Below are 23,666 nucleotides of genomic sequence, written 5' to 3'. Positions count from 1 at the left end.
TGCGCGCCCCTGCCTAAATGTTTCTGCCTTTTTTGGAGGGAGGTACGCATCATCTTGTCTTTGGCAAGGCAGCTGCATGGCGACGGGAAGCTGGAGGAAACCTGAGCACGACGGCCCCTCCTGGTCTGTTGTCTGCTTCATCTCAAGGCCACTCTCGGAGCAGTCTGAATGAGCTGCTATCACCAGTGAAACAGCTCAACAAGAGCTGCTTTAGTGAGACATCGCCTGATTTTACTGCCGCCCCTGGGAGCTCATGCCCATTCCCACAGTCCTGTCCCATAGTGAGGAGTTCCCCTCCGGTCTGAATCATTACGAATAAACTCAATCAGCCTGAGAGTTAGCATCTATCTGCAATGTAGCACTGCATCCCACTGAAAATGTGGGGAGTGTGGAGGGGTAATGTGTCTCAGGGTCAGTGAGGTCTTTGCATGCTTAGCAGGAATATCCTCTTTTAGATATTTGCCGCATGAGGGCCACAGAAATAGCAGACCTTCCAGTAACTTCTCCTTTGTTTGGATAATAATGTAAATACTGTGTTTCATTTGTTTTAATCGTAACAGCAGTCTCTATCTGACCTTATTTTCTTCGCCTCATGCTCAATCATACTGTCTGTGATTATTTTCACTTTTCACCGAAGAATGAGGACGTAGTATTTAAAATCGCTAAACTAACACCAACCAGGCAAAGTATGCAACTTTGTGGTTATCTCACTGCCTATTCATCAATCTGACGTACTGCTTTCATCTTGTTCTCCTTCCTCTGTGTTTTATCATTTCTCTCACAGTGGGCAATCAAAGTTGCTGTTTACTGAAGAATGTTTGCATGACTGGATGTGAGATTTTTAAAATTGTGTATTTTGTTTAGCTGTCCCTTCTGTCTGACCTGTTATGCCTCACAGTCCTGGCCGTAGGCGTCTTATGAACAGCTAAGGCTCATAAGGGTCCCTGTGATCGATCCGCCACGGCTTCGAGCTTCATAAAAATTGAATTTCCAGTCACCGTATATAAACAGCTCCTTTAAGACAGAGTTACTCATGCTGCTACAGCTCCAGGGCAGAGGGCAGACAGTGAGTAGGTTGAGAGAGAAAGGATGAGAGACGCTCCCTGTGGTCGTGGTCTGATGCCCGGGGGAGTATGGAGGAGGCTGGGAAGGGTGGAGGTCTGGGCCAGCCCAGAACGCTCAGCCGTGGGAGTAGTAGGTCAGTGCTGAACCGGAGCTCAAGTCTCCATTGAGAAGGAAGAGGGGCAGGACTGTCAGAGATTCGTCAGCAAACTTCAACATCAGGTGGATTGTTTATTTTTATTTATGCGGGGGTGGTCCAGTTCAGCAGTGTAAGCAAAGAGATTGTCTAACTGTTAGAAAACATTTTGTGATTTGTTGTGCACGGTCCATTTGTCATTGTTTGAGTTCTCCTACGAATTTGACATTTGTGTCAACCAGTTTCTCACAAGATGATCTTGGAACACAATGGTAGTCATCGTCTATCATTGTCTGAAGATGATGAATGCCTGATATCAATTTCCTCCCCGTCATTTCTTGATTTATTACAGCGAAGCCATTTGTACCATTTAACAACTTTGATGAAGACTCTGTTGTCCGTTCAGCGTTGACGTCATCATTTCTGGATTACATGGTTAGGGGTTACCTCCACTGGTGAACCACCTGTTCAGCTGTTTCTCCTCTCAGGTCAACAGTTTGAAGTAAATCACACAGAGGCCTCAGTCTGACTCACTTCAGCGGTATGAAATCCAAAAAAAGAAACCTACTGTCTTGTGATTCACTTGTGATTAACTGTAGTGTTGTAGTCAAGACCACATCAACCGAGACCAAGACATGTCCGAGACCAGAGTGCACCGAGACCGAGACAAGACCAAGACATTTAGGGATCAAGACCGAGTCAAGACCAAGGCAGGGCAAGACAGAGACAAGACCAAGACCATATATATCAATGAAAGATCACCATGAGAGTTAACAAAATAAAAGACTTCTGTGTATATTATTTAAGTTTGCTTTAAATACTATTGACAGCAACAAACAAGGTTTGGTTTTGTCTTTGTTGCCTTTCTTTTGACGCGCAGTGAGATCCTTTTGACTCCTTAAATTTCGTTTTTGTTAAACTTTCTCTTTTGATTCGAGTTTAAAGTGTTTTCTGTTGCAGGATTGTTTTGACGAGCCTTTCTTTTCTCCTTAGTTGTGTGCATTTTTTAACTTTCTTTAGATCATATTTGTAGTGTTTTTATCTGATGGGTCTTAGGTGTTGACACAGTGCATCAGTGGTGGTCTCAACCGGTCTTGATATAAAATACGGTGTTCGCCCAGTCCGAGACCGAAACCGAGACAAGACAGAGTAAAAATGCTGTCAATTCCGAGATGAGGCCGAGACCTTAAATAAGTGGTCTCGGGACCGGTCTTGAGACCAAGACCTGTCTTGAATACTAGAACACTAATTCGTAGGTCTTTAGTTCGCTAAATACAAGATCATGGTGCACATGTGTGAAAAGTAAAAGTGCAAGCTTGGTGAGGTCTTTCCTCCAAAGGGGAGGAAAACAGCTTTTGAAATGGTTGTTTGTTGGGGGTGAGATCAGTCATTTCATGGAGCATGAATAATCATAGTCTGGAGGCTTCTACCCTCATTACCATGTGTCTTAAAAGCTTCCCCAAACCATGTCCTTTCCAGACTATGATTCCTTTATATTCCTTCAGCTCAGCAGCACCTCCCTTCATTGGACAATATGGTGGATTTGGCTAAAAAGGGACAAAACCAAGCAATAGACCAACCGAACCACATTGAGTTGAGTGGTGGACAGTGGGAGTAGTTCCAGGACGCTGGCTCTACTGTCAAGCTCCTTGGAGATGTCATGGGCTTAATTTGACAAAACATTGAGGAAGGGGGATGCCCGTTTGATAACCTGCAGAAACCACTCAACTCAATGCAAGGCCTCAGTCAAGATAGGTGCTTTGTGGGAGGGAAGAATGAGAGCGATGCCACTGGCTCGAAGATGGTGCAAGGGAGAGTACCTGTAAAGTTGAGCCAGGTGCGATAACCAATCGTATTTTTCCATATATGTTTCTTTTTGTGGTAAATACACCAGTTTTCTAAACCAATTGAGAGGCAGGAAGTGAGCACCTTCATCCCCAAATTAAGTCATAAAGTCCCAAAGCTTAAAGGTGTCTCTGGCAGCGGAAAGCAGGTAATGTAACCACCCTTTGACCTCTCTAAAAGTCTTCAACAGAGAGCTCTGGTCCAACCAATAGGTCAGACCCCACACTGTTTGGTTTCACTCTGCCCTCCGTCACTATCACCCCTCTCCACTCCTATACAGATTCAGTATTTGTTCATTTTGAGACCAGATTTGCAAAGTTTACAGTCTGCAATACCACTAAAATCATCATCAATCACTGTTTTCACTCTGGAAATGATCATATATAGTTTGTTAAACATCCTACAGCAGAGACTCGATGATGTTATTGTACCAGTCCAAGATATACTCCAATATATAGTCAGTGGGAAAGTGGTTAATCACCATTTTTTCACTGGTCCTAAATGTAACTCAGCTCACTAAAAAGCCCTAATAATACCTAGCTGTCCACCTGTTTTAAATGATTCTGCTAGGCTAAGATAACCAGCAGCAGTTTGTGGCCTTATACACATCTCACTGACACAGGAGTGGTTTTTGATGTTCACATTTAAGTCCAACAAGAAAGCAAAGACTTGAACTCTTACTCAAATAATTGATTATTATCTTCAGGGAAAAAACAACACAGAGCCTTGACAACTGTATTTTCTAGTCATGTTGGAAACTCAGAAGTGCCCATAGGTGTAAAAGTGAGTGATTTTCCATGAGTAGACATGTTATATGTTCAGAAGGTTTGTCTTGTGCCCAATGCATTCTGGGAAATGAGCCAGCACCCAGTGACCCTGAATAATAATAAACTTTCTTTATATAGCTCATCTCTAAAAACAGTTAACAAAGTGCCGCTCGGAGACAAATCTCAGAGCGTACAACACACGGGGAACAATGGCTCAAAAGCACGTCTACAAAAGAAGTGAAATTTATAAAGAGACTCTGACTTTAAAGCCTAATTATTCCTGTCAGGCTGTCCCAAAAAGAAGGATTTCTAGTGATAAATATCTGATCACTTTTGTGTGTTTAACAGAAAAGAAGAAGCTCCAGAACAGGATTTAAACTGTCCCTCTGGCTCTAGTAAATATTTTTAATAGATGCCTCAGTTAAATCAGATTTGATGGAGGCAAAGGGAAAAACAAAAATCAAGAACATTAGAATAACATGACAGAATTTAGAGTACCACATAGCAAAACGTACAGGGCTCGTGGGAGAAGAGCTTGACCGAGACGTTTGCTGCATCACCAACAATACGCAATAGCATTGAGGATCTGATGTACAGTATTTCCAACTGTTATTTGCATACTGTATCTCAGAGTGTTATATCATAATTGACCTCCTACCACTTCCCACACTTGTTATGTTTATGTAAATGGTTGCACCAGGCTCTGTATCGCCCACCTCCCTCTGTCTCATTCACCGCCTTCTCTATATAACAGCATGTCGTGATGTCAGCAGCTTCTCCACGACACATTGTTGCATTTGGGCCCTCTCCGTCTGTACATTCAGGCTGGAGAAATGGATTTGGTGATGAAAGGCTGTCTGGGAGGGCGTGGCGAGGCCAGGAAACCCCTTCTCACTCTCCCCCTGATTGCTGGCATTTCTCCCTTTCATCATCCTCTAGATTATTTTTCCTCATCTAAATGGAGAGCAGGGGTGACGCAGAGATACTTATCAGATCTGGCACACATGACTTTTTTATGTAACAAGTGCCATACTGTATTGGTGTGGAGAAGCTGCCACTGGAAATCTTGGAAAGCTGGAGCGTAACGTTAACCTTGCAGACCTTTGTCTGAACTTTGAGGTCCACATGTCATAGTTTTCCAGCGGTGGATATTTCTGGAGACATATGTGCTTTTTGGCATAGAACTGCAGCAATGATGCATGAGCTTAAATAATGTAAATATGGAAACATTCAAACAGCTGCTTTATCAGCCATCATAAAAGCCCCACATTGCCATCTACTGGAAGAATTGAAGAAAGCAGGCATGTAACCTGATTTCTGATACACAGTGATAGAGCAGCATTAAGGAAAAGCATCTCTCTCGAACAACCCAAGAGGTGTCTGTCTTTGTATTGACATGCTACTATCTTGCATGTCAATGCATTTGTAAGATGAAAAGAATCATATGAAAGGAAAGAAGAACACATTCAGAGGGAAAAAAATGGCATTCACAGTTACTTGAATCCAATTGATTCTGCTCCCATTGCCCCAACCTGCTGTGTTATCACCATAGACTGCATAAAACATGGCTATAGTCCCTGTGACGTCACCCATGGACATTTGAAGAGGTGTCACAAAGCCCCAGAATAACAGTTACCATATAGGAAATGATGACTCGTAGTAACTTTTGCCTTAACTAGAAACTGACAAAGAGGTGGAGCTTAGGCCAAATTAATGTTGGTTCCTGGCTACAACACCTCCACCTACTAGTCTAATCAGCCACTAATTATGCCTGATTGTGCTTTACTGTTATGGTGTGTCCATGACTTTTGGAGCCAGCCTCAAGTGGACATTTGAGGAACTGCAATTTTTTTTTGCTCTACCCTATTAGCTTCACTTTTCAACACCGCGGTTTCAGCTTGGTTACCGCAACAGACAGCATCACCCAGTGGTTTCTTAAGCACAATTTTGAAGCCTAATGATGTCAGACCCCACCTAACTTTCGGGTCGACCTAACAACTGACAAAAAGGCAGAGTTGGGGCAGGACTTTAGCCCCTTTCACCCTCTGTATAGTGTGTACAGACCATAGACTGTATAAATAATGGACGTAGTATCCGTGACGTCACCCATCTGTTCCTGAACGCTGTTTTGAGGCCACTTGTGATTGTAAGGAGGTGGGGTTTGAGCCTCCTAGCCAACAGCTATGTGTTCCCGTCTGGGAGTCAAGTCAGTCATGTCCTTATTTGGGCAAAAACTTGTAATCTTAATATCTTCTGAACCATCGTGTTAGGAAATTCACCCCCTGTACAGTGTGTGCCGATAGAGAAATTAGCTATGTAGAGCCAAGCCGTTTTTTGAACCAGGCTGGTTTATTAATGCTGATTAATGATCGTCTTTTTTGAATTGGTGTCTAAGTGGTTTCCGGTGTTTCTGCAGCCAGTCTCGAGCGGATTCTCGATGAATTGCAGTTTATAACACTTCCACATGGGCTTCATCATTTGAAGACCAGAGGTTGCTGCTTGCTGCAGACAGAAAAATGTGCCACTCAAATCATAGTTTTTTCTTAACAGGCTGTAAACATGTTTATTTCTGCTGTGAAGAGCTACTTTTTTGAATGGGGGTGTATTTGGCTTCATTTACTTTTGGAGCAGCCTCAAGTGGACACTCAAGGAACTGCGTTTTTTAGCCGAATCTGCTTAATTTCTCAAGACTGGATGCTCCCCCTTGGTTACCATTAAAGCTAAATTAATTCGGCACTGTGTTGATGCATTTCTCCCCCTTGTGGATAAGGTTGATGATTTTTTTTCAATTATTATTAGTAATGACAGTATTCCAGTCTTATTATATCCACTAAACTACTATACTTGACAACTAAATGGATCATTAAGATTAATGCAGCATATCACAGTCCACTGAATAAAAAAAGTGCTGCTGTTTCTTCCCACTCAGTACACCTTTAGTGAAAATCACACATATTCTAGGAGTAGGAGTTTGTAAGACAGAGCAATAAAATGCCAAGCAGTAGCTGTTAACATGCTTTTTTAAATTATATATAGGTCTACAACTGTTGATATTTAAGATACCTGTTGTTTTCCTTTATGAATCGAAAGGCTAATGCAGGGGTTCCCAAACTTTTTAGCCCACGACCCCCAAAATGCAGGCGCCATAGACTCACGACCCCCACTGTCCCTCAAAGTGATTTAACGTGGCTTCATTTAGCTGGTCTGCAGTAAATTAGCCTACCTATATGAGCATGTGTCTGTGTTTACTGTGCCGTTATGAATTACCCTACTGCTACTGATGCTTTTGATAATTAACTGGTCACTAATCCTAAACTTAGGAGTAGGGATGTACATTTTAAGTATTTTCCGTGATCGATTTTTGGAAACGTTAACGATCAATTATCGATTAATTGATTAAAAAAACATTATTATTCTTACGTAAAAAAAAAAAGCCAAATACGTTGTTTTCCCCCTAAATTGTATTTTCTACAGCAACAAAATGCATCTAACTGACGGGATTGAATACGGGTACACGTTTGACACGCTGATTATCAACGATCAGGCTCATTAAAATATTCTCCACGGAAATAATCTTGTAAAGTGAAGGCGGAGACTACCAACAGAAAAGTACTTAAGACTCACAGTGTCCAGTTTTCTGTCTACTCGTTCTTATTGAGAAAAATAAACATGTGTATTCGGTCAGGTGTCAGCCGGAGCGCAACCGGGTCATAATCAGTCCAGCTGGAGAAAAGCCCAGATGGCTCTGATGTTGCTGGTCTGTAAACGTATAGCGTACCAGAATTTCCCACCTGTCTGTTGCCTTCGTATCCAAAGGTGGGAAATATCCTGTTTAAAGCTGTCAACCTTTGTGTCCGTGTTGTTGTTGGCAGCAGTTTTGTATTGATCCTCTTTTTAAAAAGCGCACGTGGAGACCTGACGCACAGCCGCAGCCGCCAGCTGAGCGTCTCCGCTGTGCGCAACACCTTTAAACAGCTGATTCACATCGAAACATGCTTTAAACTTAAAACACCTCCCTGGTAGCTGAGTGTAATATGAGACCACATGATGTATGTTCCACGTGACGGAAAATTGATAACAAAAATTTGTGTTTTGAGTAATTTCTTAACAATCAATTAATCGATAATCGATTAATTGTGGTCATCCCTACTTAGGAGTCAAACTCATTCCATTTTTTATTTTCAAGGTTTTGTTTCACGTTAAGCAACTATTTTTGTCTATATTTTTTACTATAAATGAGTAAAATTTACTATTTTTAGCACTTTTGTCATTCAACTTTTTTATTGCATTTTTTTCCAATATTTCTTTGTACACCACAAGTTACTAAATTAATACAAAACAAACAAAGATTAGAAAAAATAAATGAATACAAAAAATACAGAAAAATATAATAATAATAATAATTATAATAATAATAATAATAATAATAATAATAATAACAGATAATAATAATAATAATAATAACAATACAAAAATTATCAAAATTAACAGTAAAAACAAAAAGGAAGATAAACAAAAGAAAACAATATAAATAAAATAAATATAATCAATATTTTTAGATAACTTGGAAAAAAAAACCTTCTTGAAGACATCTCACGACACACTTTGGGAACCCCTTGGTTAATGAATATCAGAAAAATCTGTTTCTTTAAATCCGATGCAGCATTCTTGAATGTTTATTTTTCCATCCCATGGTTCAAAGCCTAAATGTTCAGTCTGTTGCATTAGACTGGAAATCCTCCCTTTAAAAAAGAGGCTTAACGAGGTGATATGTGGCTATGCTTATTTTAATCAGAAGATGGTGCATTGAATTGGTTTCTCTCTAGAAGCTTGCTTTTTCCTTTACGTGTCTGCCTCCTCTGTGATTAAATGGGAACAGAGGAGGAGGAACAGTCCTGTCTTTCTGTGAGCAGTTGTATAGTGTCCATGCTAATGTTATGGGTTCGGTAATAAAGGTTGCACTTTTTTTTGGAGTTGATGACGTCAGTTGAAGCTTTGAAGCTGCTACATAAAACAGACTTGATTTACATTAGCGGACATGCTCTCCTGCAGTATTTATCATGGCGTCAGCAGCAGGTGAGTGATGATTACTCCTCAAAGGGGGGACAGGCTCGGACATATTACCTGATAGATGAGATCCCCCTCTCACTGTAAGTTGCAGCTCTCTCTGTATTTAATGACACCTTTCCATCAAAACAGACACACGTCAGCCCGTGAATTATTGGCAGTGAACTGAAGACGCTTCAATGTTGATGAAAGAGGGTGCCAGATTTACGTTTGGCTGAGCGTCTGTCACAACAAACAGGTGATATATAGATAATGATACTATCACTGATGAGCACAAGGGCTCACAACAGGCCACATGCCATCTCACAGGGACTGCGCATTTACCAAAACAACACGGTCATCTATAGACCTTATATCTAATGTGGTCTGAGGGTCGAAAAAGGAGGGCAGCTCTCTCTGAACTGCTACACAGACAGACTGAGGAGCTCCTTCCTCCCGGGGGCCATCAGTCTGTGCAACCCTTCACTGGACAGGAGGGAGGACACTGACACAGACATGGACAGACCTTAAATCCTGCTCATCAGTTACAAACTCTGCCTTCAAGCTCTTTGTTTGGTACAAATTAACAAATAAAAAACATATAAGTGAAAATTTAGTGATGGTGAAAGTCTGATTTTGTCTCTTTTAGACTGAGCAGGTTAGTCATTAGACCATGTTTCAATTACTTGTGCTTAGCTCAGGGGCGAGGCCAGGGATTTTGGGCCCCATGAAAAAATATCACATTGGGCCCCGTCACCAAAGGCCACAAGAACCCTGTGCAACTGCTGTAACCACATCTCCAGGATCCAATCGACACAGACAAAGCTTTACATAACTCTACCTTTTCTCTGATACATTTTATGAAGACAACGGGACCGTCTTTTTAATTACCTTATTCTGAATAAAATATGAATTATGATTTTTTGATTTTTTGATTTTTGTTATTATTTTCGGACCCCCTGTCAGTCATGGGCCCTTGGAATCATCCTAACTTTACCCCCCTATATGACGCCACTTGCTAAGCTAGGCTTCATACTTTTTTTTTTCTTTTTGTCTGAGTATTTTTCCCGCTACTAAATAGGAAAGCTGAAAAGAAACAGGAAAGTAGAAGGTGGGGATTTAGATGCAGTAAATGGTGATGGCCAGGATTTGAACCATAGACTGTAAATAAAAATGGACAGCGTTGCTCCGCCTCTTCCCGTTGTACAGTTCTGAAGCCAAAAAATCCCTCTCCTGGGCGCAGCCATTGTGCAGCCAGAGCCTGTGAAGCCTTTGTAATAAGCTCCACCCTACAGCGTAACGTCACAAGACGCTGTGTGCCCTTTGAAGTTTCGTTCTACGGCGGCTGTGAATCAAAGGAAACCCGGAAGTAAAACCCCGTTTTTAAACTCTAATAATTAACGAAAAAGAAACTTTTCAGAAAAAAGAGGCCTTGGACACAAAACAGTCAAATACTAAATACATATAACCACAGCATACGGATGTGAGAAACATTCGTACGACATGTATTTATTTTTTAAAGTTTGACTGCTCCCCAATTCAAATGAATGAGGGAGACAGATTTTTTGACCTATACTGCAGCCAGCCACCAGGGGGCAGTCACACTGCTGAAAGCCTCACCACCAGGGCCGCATCCGGCACGCTTGATTTGAACCTGCAACTGCTGCGATAAGCACTGTACCTCTGTACATGGGGTGTGCACCTAAAGGCGGATTTAGCCTTTAGGTGCACACCCAGGTGCATTAATAAACATTTAAACATGTTTATTTAATGCTGCAAAGATTGTCTTTTTTGAATTGGTGTCTATGTGGTTTCAGGTGTTTCTGCAGCCAGCCTCAAGCGGATACTCAATGAATTGCAGTTTATAACACTTCTGCATGGGCCTCATAGTTTGAGAACGGAGGTTGCTGCTTGGTCGTGTCGTGTCGTGTCAATGCTATTTGATCGTATTGTAAGTAGCTCAGCGATTCCAACCCCTACCTCCCCAATCAAGCAAGTATGCATCTATGAGGCAGTATAAGCTGATTAAATCAGCCTTAAGAAACCAACAATCTCCTAATGACAGTTCAGAGGACTATCTCTGGGTAAGGATGAAGTTATAATGTGCTAAAATAAACATCCTCCTTGCTAGTCTTTCAAACACGTTTTGAATCATTACAGCTCATGCCATTAGCTTCATTGGTTCTTGTGTTTGTTTCTAAAATTTATTGCAAGGTTACTATTTGAAGGCTAATTTTGAAGATCTGTGGTTGTAGTTTGAAACATTCTTTTTTTAGCTCTGGAACTGAACCCATTTTCTGGTGCTCTAAAAAAAAACACAGACAAATACATTCATATCATGAACATGCCCCTGACTAATTGACTAATGTTTTAAACATATGGTTGGTAGTTGACTTGGCAAAGCTTGTGGAGGCATCATAACTAATTGATAGCAAGTTTTTCAGGAAAAAAAAACAAAGCCAAAGGGTATTGTGGAATCATCAATATTCATTCATCCCTCATGCTGTGTGTTTGTGCTCAAATGCCCTTGTTGTTACATGAGATACAAATACACAGCCACAGTCATGCTCTGTAGCCTGTATGAGTGTTGTCTTCGCAGCCTCACGCCGCATTTTTCATCTTTCCCCTGAGCGCTGACAGACAGAGAGAGAGAGAGAGAGAGAGAGAGTATGTGCTCTTCTAGCTGACACTGCGTTTACGACGCCTGTCACGCTGGGCTCAATCACCTGAGAGCAGCGAGGACGAGAAGGAGTGTGGAGGAGCTGTGTGACGGGGTAGAGACGATCACACCAGCCAGGCTGCGCTCACACTCTGCATCCGCTCTGGCATGACCGAACTGTGCGAGCGGCATCCCCTCTGCACCACAGGCAGAGTTGTGCTGCACGAGACCCACACACATACACACTCACACACACTCTGCATCATGGATGCACGGTGCAGTCTCTTCAGCAACCAGTAGCTGTCTCAGCCCCTGTCCTTAAGAAGTATGAGGGATAATGTAATGCAGATGATGACTGAAACCAGGCGTAACGGAAAAAGAGAAGGAATTGAGTGGAGAGGTAGTAAAATCTGAGATAAAAGGGGAGGAAAAATGCAAAGATGAAAGCTGTGTGTGTGTGTGTGTGTGTGTGTGTGTGTGTGTGTGTGTGTGTGTGTGTGTGTGTGTGTGTGTGTGTGTGTGTGTGTGTGTGTGTGTGTGTGTGTGTGTGTGTGTGTGTGTGTGTGTTTGAAGCTTTTATAGCAGATGAACCTTTAGATTAAACAAAAAGGGAGAAGAGGCGGAGAGTATAGAGGCGGCGTCCATTAGGAAGCAAGGGACAGCGGTCAATAAAGGACACTCAGAACTCCACCTCCTTCCCGTGCTGAGAGGGAACTTGTGTGTGATGATGAGTGTGTGTAAATCCACCAGCAGCTGAACCAGTGTGCCAGCCTGCCACAGCACACAGCAGCACTGCAGAGGATTTGGCAGCCCAGAGGACCTGCTAGAGCTGTTACAATTTTTCGGGGTGGGGTAAACAGTCTGTTCGGACGTGCACCTCTCTCTCTCAGCTCGTGGACTGTCTGCTCCAACAGCATGAAGACGGTTGGAAGATGAGGAAGAGGAGGAGGAGAGGGCAGAAGAATCTGACTTTTTAAATCTTTTCAGATCAGGGGGTGGTGGGGGGGTGGGATTTGGTGTACACGCAGGGGGTGGAGGGACACACAGGGGGGTGGTGTGGAAACCGTTGCTGTCTCTGCAAAACTCCTCCATCAAGGATCTCCTCTATCACAACCCCTGCATCTCCTGGTGGTCCGCACCCCCCTGTGGGCCACGTGTGCAGGCATGGACCGAGGCTGAGCGGATGCTGCTGCCTGACAGGGAGCCTGTGAGACGGCGGTCCGCTCCTCCCCGCCCTTGTCCCCTTCATGCCGTGCTGTGGGCTGGGCCATCGCCGGAAAGCACAGCTTCCATATGTGAGTTTGAGGCGCTGATGATGATTTATCGCATGGGGGTTTAGAGGAGAGGGTGTGCGTGAGAGATTAAGAGGAGCCGACAGTCGCCAGGATGTGCAGACTAATGTGCTTAATACGCTTTGTTATGATTGTTTCATGCTGATAAAACTGTATGAATAATTCAGAGGTTATTTGTTAAGGTGTTGCAGCAGTACATGCACAACTTCAAATATTGTTGCTTCAAAGCACTACACTGAATGGTCAGTGGACACCTGCCAGCTTTCTCCCTTGATGTTGAACCCTGCTAGATCTCTATCCTGAATGCTGCAGGATTTAGCTGAAATATTTAACTCGCAGTGGCTGGACAGTTTTCTGCAGAGCTCTGTTCTTGCATGCCTACAGACATGATAAATCTTTAATTTCCCATTTTTTCCAGGTTTTGGACAGTGAGCTGAGGCTGTTTTTGAATGCAGAGGGCTTACACTGCAGGCACATGCTCTCTTGACAGTTCCACTTTATTGAGTCTGCTGGTTCGTGTCATGTGTCCTCTGTGTTTTGGTGTCTGGAATGAAAAGCAGTGTGTTTTGAGGACACTCTCAGCCAACTGTGGCTGTTGGGTGTAAAGAGATGCAGTGAGGGCAGAATGTTGCTGTGCTCTCTTTCTAACAGGTAGGACTTGAGACATTCAGTTCAAACTATACTGCCCTTTGCATCTCAGCTGACATGTGTCTGCTACACAGATGAGTAGCTGAGCTGTGCAAAAGATTCACATGTTCTTCCCCTCATCCCAACAACCCTTCAGTACTGCAGATAACACTGATCCTCACTAATGGAGTTTAACCACTAGATGGCCATGTTGCACTTTTACTGTCATTCCCCACATCACTGAATAAACACAGTGTTTCCATGCAGAGAGGAAACGCTTTAACACTCAAAGATCAAAAGTTATGTTTTTTTATGTAATGTACTTTTTTTTCTATAATAAAACATGATGTCATCACCAAATTTAAAACACGACTCCTGGGACAAAATGTTCTGCAGCAGCCTAAAACAGCGATCTATCAGAACAGTTCAGACCTAGTGTTTGGATGGAACTCTCAATTCATATACGGTTGCAGCTTGAGTGTTTGAATGATTTGTGGTCCCCACTGTGAGAAGTTAGATTTTAATGCAGCTGGAGGTGCAACAGTTAATCTGCCAGCAGGTGTATCAATAACTCTCTGACTGTTAAGTGTTTAAAAGTGGATTTCAACATCAAAAACGATCAAAGCATGATTCAATCCATCCTCGTGTATGGTTCCACCTGCTTCTACAACATGTTATCTGTTAAAAACAAGGCCAAACTCACATGCATAACCACCACAGCTTCTAAAATAATCAGTCTCCTCACACCAAACCTCACAGATTTAAAAAACAGGGCCATCAGACGCATCTCAACCTCAATGGAACAGGACATCACACATCCACTATACACCAACCTCATCCCACTCCTCTCAGGGCGCAGGTACAGGGTACCGAGGTGTAGAAGGGCTCGCCTTATCAAGGGCCTGATCCCTGCTGTTATAGGGACCCTGAACAACAGGCCTTGCTGAATAACACCACTTTCTCTGTTTGAGTGTTGATGCCTCTGCTGATAGTTTGTTTAGTAGAGTTGAGCAAACTATGTTTTTTGTGAACGTCTTTGTCTATGTCTGTTGAAACGCAGAGGGTGCTTTGAAAAAGAATTTCTCCAAGGGGACAATAAAGTCTAAAAGTCTAAAGTCTAAAAATGTAAAGACTTGATTCTTTGCTTTACATTCCTGATAGTACACAAAACATTCCTCAGTTTTGATCTTTTGTTTAAACAAAACGGCATATTGCATTAAATTATGAAAGTGTAAGGGTAGTACGCCTCGATGGACAATAGGTTAGCAGTAATTTCATTAAAATTCAGAGATTGTATCTTCCAAAAAGCATGGACTAGAGCAGGGGTTCCCAAAGTGTGGGTCGGGACCCCCTGGTGGGTCGCAAGACACAAATGGGGAGTCGTGAGATGTCCTCAAGAATTTTTTTTTTCATGTTATCTAAAAATAGTACTTTTTACCCAATTTAGTAAAAAATAGCCACAAAAATAGTGGCCAAATTAGCTACATTTGAAAAATGTAATGAGTTTTCTGTCTTTCTTTGTTGCCAGATGACTCCTAAGTTTAGGGTTAGTGAACAGTTAATATCAAAAGCATCAGTAGCAGTAGGTTAATTCATAACAGCAGAGGAAACACACACATGCTCATATAGGTAGGCTGATTTTCTGCAGACCAGCTAAATGAAGCCACGTTAAATCACTTCGAGTGAATGTGGGGGTCGTGGGTCTTTGGCAACTATGTTTTGGGGGTCGCGGGCTGAAAAGTTTGGGAACCCCTGGACTACAGAACTGGGTTTGTCACAAAGAGAAGGTATATATCATCCTAAAAGCACACTGAGTATAGAAATAATAACCTGAATTGGTTCCATGGATTCATTCTTACATGTTCTTAAAACATACCACTTACCATCAAATAACTCAAAGAAAGAAGCTCCAATGCACATTTAGAAGTGACTACTAGTGTTGTTTGGCATTTTTCTTGAAAATACTCAGCTGGCACAATGGTTGTCTTTTACCTTTTTTTGATTTTAATTTCACTGCCATACTATATTAGCCCTATTGTATGCATTGCCCAATGAACTATAAGCACCTGGCCACAAACACCACCTCAGCCCAATATCTACACGTGGGTTCCAAAACATGTTTCTACAAGTTAACTAGGATCCCCGTAAGCTCAACTTAAGTACAGAGGAGTACACCGTGGATTTAGGATAATGAGGTTTGTAAGTGATACACCAGTTGTGTCTCCAGAATCCAGCCAAGAGAACACTGATTTTCTTCAGAGGAGTCTTTGAAAAAAGACCAAGACTTGTGGGCCCATTATGACGCATAATGTCTAGAAATGTAGACTTTGAAGGGTCCAGCTTCTGAACTGGGACACCGACTTTCTCCCAGATGTTGTAGAGAAGGAAAAAGAAATCCAGTGGTCCTGTTACACAATCAGGTTTTGTCTGACACGCGCTGCAGTAGGCTGAATCAACATTGACTGTACAACTGAGTAAGCTTTAATTAAACTGATGAGTAGATTAGTGTAGGACCAGCTGTTGATACTCCACACTGCACGGTCTAAGCCCCATGTGCCGTGTAAGGTGTTTTACACTTACACAGACCATCCACTGTGATGGAGTGTCAACAGCAGAGTGGTCATGTGAAGCTATTGTGTTGTATTTAATGTAATTGGTAATGTTACAACCAGAGTTCAAAGAAAACAGCTGATTGTAGCCAGCGCTAACCTTTAGAGGACCCCATCTGCCGTGACTTGTGTACTCTGTCTTTGACACTCCTCTCACATGTTTCCAATATGGAGCACCAGACCGCCGTTTTAAGTCTGAAATGGGGCAGAACACAATTCCGCTCGAGATGGAATGTGGAGCACGGAGACCCGGCCGGATGGGACCCCGTTTGATGGACTGAATGGCCAGTCTTAGACACTCCTCACGGAAACTCAGCTAATTGGAGACAGCAGTCCTTCCTCCATTCACTGCTCTCTTTTCTAGGTTTTCCTGCTTACCTTGGTGCAGCAGAGAAATTCATTACTACACTGGAAAAAATGCCCCTCCAAAAACAAACAAAAAAACTTTATTTGAAGGCACTTTTACCTTTGCTTGGTAAGATTTCTTAATATAAGACGTAATATTTAGAAAACTGTGATCTTAAAATTAGCATTGAAAACTTATTTTAAGCAATATTTTACTGGTATTTTAAAGCTTAGTGTCTCAGAATAAGCCAGGAATGCTAACAATTAATATTTTTTTTAACTCAAAGAAATATTTTTGCACTAATACATTTCATGTCAACTTCTTCAATTGAGATATATTCACCTTAATTTGAGTTGTATTAAAGTGGCACTTCTCTAGGTTCAAGACCATCTTGTACCTGAAATAAGATTACAAATTTTAATTTGAGCATTTTGAGATATAATGTCTTCTCATAGTGAGCTGGATATACTAATATTTAGCCATGTTTTTTTTTTAGGATAAGCCAGCTATGCTCAGAAGTAGGTGTTTCAATGTGTGCATGTACGTGCATGTGAAGAAACAGTACCTGAAAACTGTAACCCAAAAAAACAACTTTTCTTTCTTTCTTTCTTTTATCAATGGAGCTGTTTTCTGATAGATCTTTTTCTAATGTGGCAATTTCGAAGATATTGAAATTACGAGTCTTCCAATGAGAGGCACAGCTGACTTGATTGGCTGGCGGGAACACTGTAGCTGTTGGCTAGGAGGCTCAAAGCCCGCCTCTATACATCACAATTGCTTGACATCAGCAATATGGCTCCCGCCGATGATCGGCCTCAAAACAGCGCTTTAGAAACAGATGGGTGACGGATGCTAAGTCCATATTTTATACAGTCTATAGTATTTACAAACTTAGCTTTGGACAAACATGTCTTATGATTTAAAACTGATTCATCCTGGACGGGACGTGAATGTTGCTTGATACTCATTGAGATGTGTCATTGTAGACTGTTAAATGTCAACCTTGTGGTGTTATTTGAAAAGTTCGAGTTTTATCAGAATTAGTGTGGTCGATCCTTTTAGTGCCATGAAAATTTGCACCAAATATTGCACCAATTTATTCTTTATACGCTAAGACTTGTCCCCTGATGAGTGAAAACTTGGAGATGCATAAGTTTCCATGAAGAGAATGAGAAACGGCAGACACTAGAGTGTTGCACAAAGACCTGTAATCATTCCCAGACTATACTGAGCTTGTGTGTGCAAGTGGTGAGCTAATTTCCCATGGTGCAAAGTGTGACCTGGAATTCCCAGTTTTCCAGGCTTTGGGAAACCCGCCCAGGGAAGAGTGTCGGGCCAGCACTGAGTAGTCTGGAGCAGGGTTTCCTTGGCAGCAGCAGCAGTGCGTTCTTTCACTTTTCCAGAGATTATTGAAATGTCCGGAAACTAAGCAGCTAATTGGCCACAGAGGCCCCGAGGAATGTCTCAGATTTAGGTGGATTTTTACTTCTTTCGCATATTCTATCTGCTGCTCACTTCAGGGCTGGAAAGTGTGATATGTATCTGCAAGGCCTGTGTAGAGTATAGCTGCACTCCAGTCTGGAAACACTGATGTCAGAGACACCATGTGCTGCGTTGTACACTGACCCTGGTTCAGTTACAACTGGGCTGCGTCAGTCTGAGTTTTAAAACCCTCACTTGCGTGCAAATGGAGAAGTCAAGCAAATCATTCCCTGTAAAATATAGGATAATGTGAACGGTGTTTGATGAGACTTTTCCATGATGTAATGTCCTGATGATAAATCCCTTTTTTTTTTTTTACAAGTGAGGGGGTGAGTGGTCCTCTTTGCAGCTTAATGTCCACATGCCAGTGCTGGTTATGCATTGCTCTGGTTGAGTGGTTATAAGCCAGTTTAAACAGACACAACCGACATTAAACTTTATGTCCATTTTCTAGATCTGAATACAACACCGCACTACAAAATACCATCTGTCATCTGTGCTTGCTTACATTTGGCTAGTAGAGCATTTTAGCATTGTTGCAGCAGTTATTAACCAGAGATACAGCCCTGGCTAGTGGTGGATGGCTGTGCTACAGCTTAGTCATAACAAGACCAGCATTTCAGGCCTACAATATGACATTTATTAATGCTTCTTTAAACCGAGAGTAAAGCCCAAGATCCCCCGGAATGCGTCGCGTTACGTTACGGCTGCGCCGCGCACGTCGCAGCAAATAGGTTCCCATTCAAGTCAATGCTCTAGAGTCTACAGGGCGCGCTGCGGCGCGTCTCAGCTCCGTCTCTGGAGCGTTCCGCCGCGCCGCTCTGCCAGAGATACGCGGGGAGTCTATTTTCGCCGCTCCCCGCGCCCAGCACGCGTCAATCGACACAGAAATGATCGAACTATCCCGGAAGTCAGGCATGAGGATCGTATGCAACATCCGCTCACTTTCAAAATAAACACCATGTGCAAACACAAGATCGTAAATTTCACCACTTCTTCAACATTACGTCATAACCTGTGGCATCGGGCCAGACGTCAGTCTCAAAAGATATCCGACACCATGGACGAGGAAAAGTTTATACTGTGTTGTTCTCGCGCGTTTTGGAGTTCTCGAGGGATCTTGAGTTTCCTGCTCCGGAGTGCGCGCCGCTCCAAACACGCATCCTATGGACCAGGGCGAAAGCCCCGGGACGGAGCAGAGCCGTGTCGCAGCCGTAATGCGGCGCACACGCATCCTGTGGATTCCCCGAGTAACTCTGGTGCAGACTAGCGAGGGTGACAGTGTTTCAGAATTTAGACAAAATAATAATCATAACTAATAATCCTTAAAGGTTTAGCTAGGTGGTGGTGTTAGCTTATGGTTACCTTCTACCTGCTAACACTCAAATGTATTCATGAATTGGCAATCAATCGATGTTGGCAAAGGGTCCTGTTTGACAATAATAGCAACATGTTATTCATATTTTTATTTATTTTTTCACCATCATCAGAATTTTTTAAATGCATTGTAAAGGATCTATACAAGTATGCAATTTTACAACCTGCTGCATTAGATCCCAACATACAAACTAATTTGCTCCCAGTGGTGAATGCTAATTATAGCCTCATCTCTCTCTCTCTCTCTCTCTCTCTCTCTCTCTCTCTCTCTCTCTCTCTCTCTCTCTCTCTCTCTCTCTCTCTCTCTCCTCCATCACATTATATTTGGTGCTTTACCACTATCAGTGGAAAGCAGCTGTTCTGAGGGCTGGAGTGCTGTCATCCAGTTTTGTTGGGCTTATAGTTGCTGGCATATCTCTGCAGTAATTCCATTTATTAGGGTTACGTTTTACTACAACACATGGCTTTAAAAAGAGATATGTCTGTGTTACATTCTCTGCAGCTGGGGAAGCTGTTGTATTGATTTGTTGTATATGAGACATAAAGTTTAGTTTAACAGTCACTTTGGCTCAATTTGACGACATAACTCCCCGTGTAACTCCTTATATAATACTTTATCCCATCCTTATGTTTCAGTGTGACTCTGATAAACCTTGTGCTGTATGTTTTGTCACTGCAGCGAATTATTATAAAATGTGCTGATAAATCAAATATCATATCACTGGAGCCATAGGAGGTATGGACTCAGCTCACGCAAACTAAACTTACACCTCAGACAGCGAGGGCATTCAGGCCAAACAGAGCATCACTTAAAACAGGAGCAGATGTTCTTTGAGGCCAATTAACAGCAGAGGGATGCCGACAACCTTGTGCACCAGAGGAGGGCTGCCGGCCCATATGGATACGAGAGACAATTAATTAGAGCGTCAGACATTAAAAATGGATCAGGAGTTGAATTAAGTCTGTCTTTAATCCTTAAACTCCTGGATTGGCACTTGCCACTATGAATCAAGTCAAACTATTTACGACACAATTATATTCATCAAGAACTGTAAATGTTAGCACAGTTATTTGACATTTGGGATGGGACTCCCAATAAACTCAAAACAGAAAAGTATAATAGGTTTGAACTGTGGTAAATAATCACCAAGAAAGACATTAATAAGACTTTTCTTGGCTTATTTATTTTTCTTAGAATGTAATTGTCTTAAATTTGGTGTCTAGAATTTCAATGTTAATACTAACTCACAACAGTAGATGCTGCTACTTATCTTTAAAGCGCCCTCATGTCTTGTAGCCAGCCAGCACCCACAACTACAGTACCAGGGGGATGAAAGACGGATAGACGCAGTGATTGTCTGGGACAATTTGGCTCAAAAGTAGGACTAGACAAGAGGACACTATTCAATGACTGAGGCGAACTAGAGGCAACCTCCGGTCTAAAAATATGAGTCCAATGCGGAAGTGTTAAAAACTGCAGTTCATCGAGGATCCGCTTGAGGCTGGCTCCGAAGTACCGGAAACCACATACACACCAATTCAAAAAGGCCGATCTTTACAGCAGAAATAAACATGTTTACAGCCTGGTACAAAAGACGAGTGTAGTCTGGATAGCTCCTGTCTCAATCGGCACACACTGTACGGGGGTGATTTTTTTCATAACGCGGCAATTTCAAAGATATTGAGATTATGAGTCTTCCAATGATCACTCAACAGCAGCAATATGGCTCCCACCGACGATTGGCCTCAAAACAGCGCTTCAGAAACATCACGGATACTACTTCCATTATTTATACAGTCTATGCAAGTTCCAGGCTGCAGGAGCAGGGTATCTAAAACTCTTTCAAAAGCCTGTTATGCAAACTGTGGAGCGAGCGCAGAATGCCTAGGCCAGTTCGGGTCTGATTTAGGTGTTTACATGCAGGAGAAAAATTGATCATCATCCACATTTTCTAGGTCTGCTGGTCCAACTTGGAGAAATTAGACTTGGAATTCTTGCAATTTCAGCCCACTTTACTTTTCTTAATCTTAGCAGGAAAGTCATTTTTTCCATCTCGTGAATTTTTTCGATGATTTCAAACCAATTTTGCACTGTGGGTGGATCTGCCTGTAACCATTTGCGGGTGATTGCTTTTTTAGCAGCGATAATAAATATTTTTAAGAGATATTTGGTGTCTCCTGTTAATTCATCTGGCAGGTCACCCAAGTAAAGAAAAACATTAGTTAATGAATTGACAATCCCAGAATTTGTTTCATAATATTTGAAATATTTAACCACAGTTGTAGTCATTTTGGACAGTTCCAAAATATATGGTGGTGATCCACTCCTTCACTCTCACCGTTCCTCCAACATGAATGACTTCTAGATGCAGAATATTTCCCATTTTAGGAGTAATGAACGCTTTACATTTTTACAAGTATTTTAAAAGTCCAGTTTTAGTCGGACAAAGGCAATAAACCTTTATTTTTAATCATCATGTAAACATACTGATTAAAACTCAGTATGAAAGTATGTACCTTAATATCTGATCAAAGGTAGAGCCATCATCCAGCTGACAGCCTTGGAGATTGCCATAGAGAGACTGATTAAACCCTACTTCAGTCAAATCAGCAAGGATGCCCCAAAACTCCTCATTGCTTTTACCAAGTAACACAGACTGATATATTCAAGTTGTGGGAATGAAGGATAAAAATGCAATGCAGAAGGTAAGTAGAAGTGACAGGAAAAAAAAGATGTTGAAAATGACAATCAAATATCCTGGTTCTGCCGCGTCAAGGGTAAAACAGAGAATCCCATTCTCACTGAGCATCTTTCACTCGTCTCCTGGCAAAAAGGCACCATGACAACAGGTACCAGCCGGGGTGAGTAGATGTACCCCCAAGAGAGAGACAGAGAGAGAGAGAGAGAGAGAGAGAGAGACAGCAAGGCAGGTAAGAGAGAAATGGAGTGAGATTAAGTAGGTGGGAATGAAGGGAGAGCAGATCAAATAGAAAGGAAGGGAGGATAATGCGTGGAGGAGGCAACTACTGCAGATGAAGATGAAGCCAATTACTTTCAAGTTTCTCTCTGCCACTTCCTGTTTTGTTGTCCTGTCCTATCCCCAAGAGAATCTCCGTGTTCATCCTAATGCGTCTGTAAGCTCACCCTCGGGAGCCGGCCACAAAGATCTGCTCCGTGATTGGGCGCGCACCGTGGCCCAGCAGGGCGGGGTTAAACCTGCTGGGATGTTTCATATTCATACTCAGCGTGAATACATAATCAGTCCATCAGGTCACTGTGTGCCGTCAGGAAGAAGGGACTCTGAGTGTGCCAGGGTGATTCTTACGTGATCTTGACTTTTTTTTTTTTTTTTAATTTTTGCCATGTGAAGAAAAAACTTTGTCATTGTCCTGGTCTGCGTGATCCCGCCGACAGATGCTGGACTCGGTCAGAGCAGGGGATTTTGGCTCGCAGGTTTGCAGAGCAGATGACGACCTATGGCTGAGCGTGACGTGCCCCCAGCCATCACCCCTGACCCGGCGTAGACCTGCCCACACGACAGGCTGTGTGGCTGAAATCTGCTGAGGAGGGGGCTCCTCTCTGCACGTTACCGGCTCGCTCTCGTTGCCATGATCAAACACTCCAAGAATAAAAATGTCTCCTGGGTAAGTGAGGTGTGTTGGTGGAGTTTTCTCCTCTATTTTTGAACTACCTCCTCTTTGTATGTGTGGCTTTTTCTATCTCATGCAGTGCTCTCAAAATAACAGGAAGCAATGTAGCATTTTGCATCACTATTGTTAAGATTTTCTGGTTTAACGGATTATGCAGAGACTATTACAGTGTATTCCCATTTGTTTTTGATGCTCCTGTGCCCAGTGGCGATTCCAAAGAGAGGCTTAGAGATTTAGGCATTATATAACAACAAGCTACTACATGCCCACTTTATGAAATCTGGCCATCAGTCTGCCAACTCTGCTGATGTTTAAAGAAATGTAACTAATGTTTGTGACTTAAACTCTGAACAAAAGTGCAAGAAAGATGCACATCTGTTCCAGTAGAATCCTAGCAGGAGGTAAAGTAATGTTATTTTAATTTGTCTCAGGTTTGTCAGTGTGCGTGAGTTTGATATCTGACTCTTTGCCAGTGCAGACAGATCAGGGGAGATTAGAGTGAGAGTGGCTTTGCGAGGATGAAATCAGCTACTTGGGAGAAAGAAGAGGAGGGGAGGGTGAGGGCAGGGATGTAATGATGTGATGGAGTGATGGTTTTACTCCAGAATTTACTCCGTCTGTCTGTCTGACTGCGGATGTGAAGTCTTTCTCGCGTGACCTCCAGCCACTCAGCTCAACCTCTTAGTTACGTAATCATTTAACTCTAGTTACTGTATGTCAGGTGTGAGTGACATAGTCATGGTGTGATGAGCTCTTCATATACACCA

At 42.4% G+C, this 23,666-nt stretch overlaps 1 protein-coding gene and 2 long non-coding RNA genes across 4 annotated transcripts in view; 2 read left to right on the top strand and 1 right to left on the bottom strand.

Annotated features, from left to right (window-relative positions):
- Positions 1-7,622, bottom strand: part of LOC117828853 — a 40,010-nt gene extending 32,388 nt beyond the window's left edge. Inside the window, exon 1 of the long non-coding RNA XR_004634508.1 lies at positions 7,602-7,622. This is a non-coding gene — a long non-coding RNA (uncharacterized LOC117828853). The remainder of the gene's footprint in view (positions 1-7,601) is intronic.
- The window catches only part of cacnb2a (calcium channel, voltage-dependent, beta 2a), a 94,458-nt gene that overhangs the window by 7,069 nt on the left and 63,723 nt on the right, over positions 1-23,666 (top strand). The gene's annotated exons all lie outside the window — the stretch shown is intronic.
- On the top strand, positions 12,578-13,801 carry LOC117828854. Its single transcript, XR_004634510.1, has 2 exons — positions 12,578-12,810; positions 13,226-13,801. It is a non-coding gene; the product is annotated as an uncharacterized LOC117828854 (long non-coding RNA).

Source organism: Notolabrus celidotus, chromosome 17 (genome assembly GCF_009762535.1).
Source record: "Notolabrus celidotus isolate fNotCel1 chromosome 17, fNotCel1.pri, whole genome shotgun sequence".
Taxonomy (NCBI): domain Eukaryota; kingdom Metazoa; phylum Chordata; class Actinopteri; order Labriformes; family Labridae; genus Notolabrus; species Notolabrus celidotus.
This window is presented reverse-complemented; position numbering and strand designations above follow the sequence as displayed.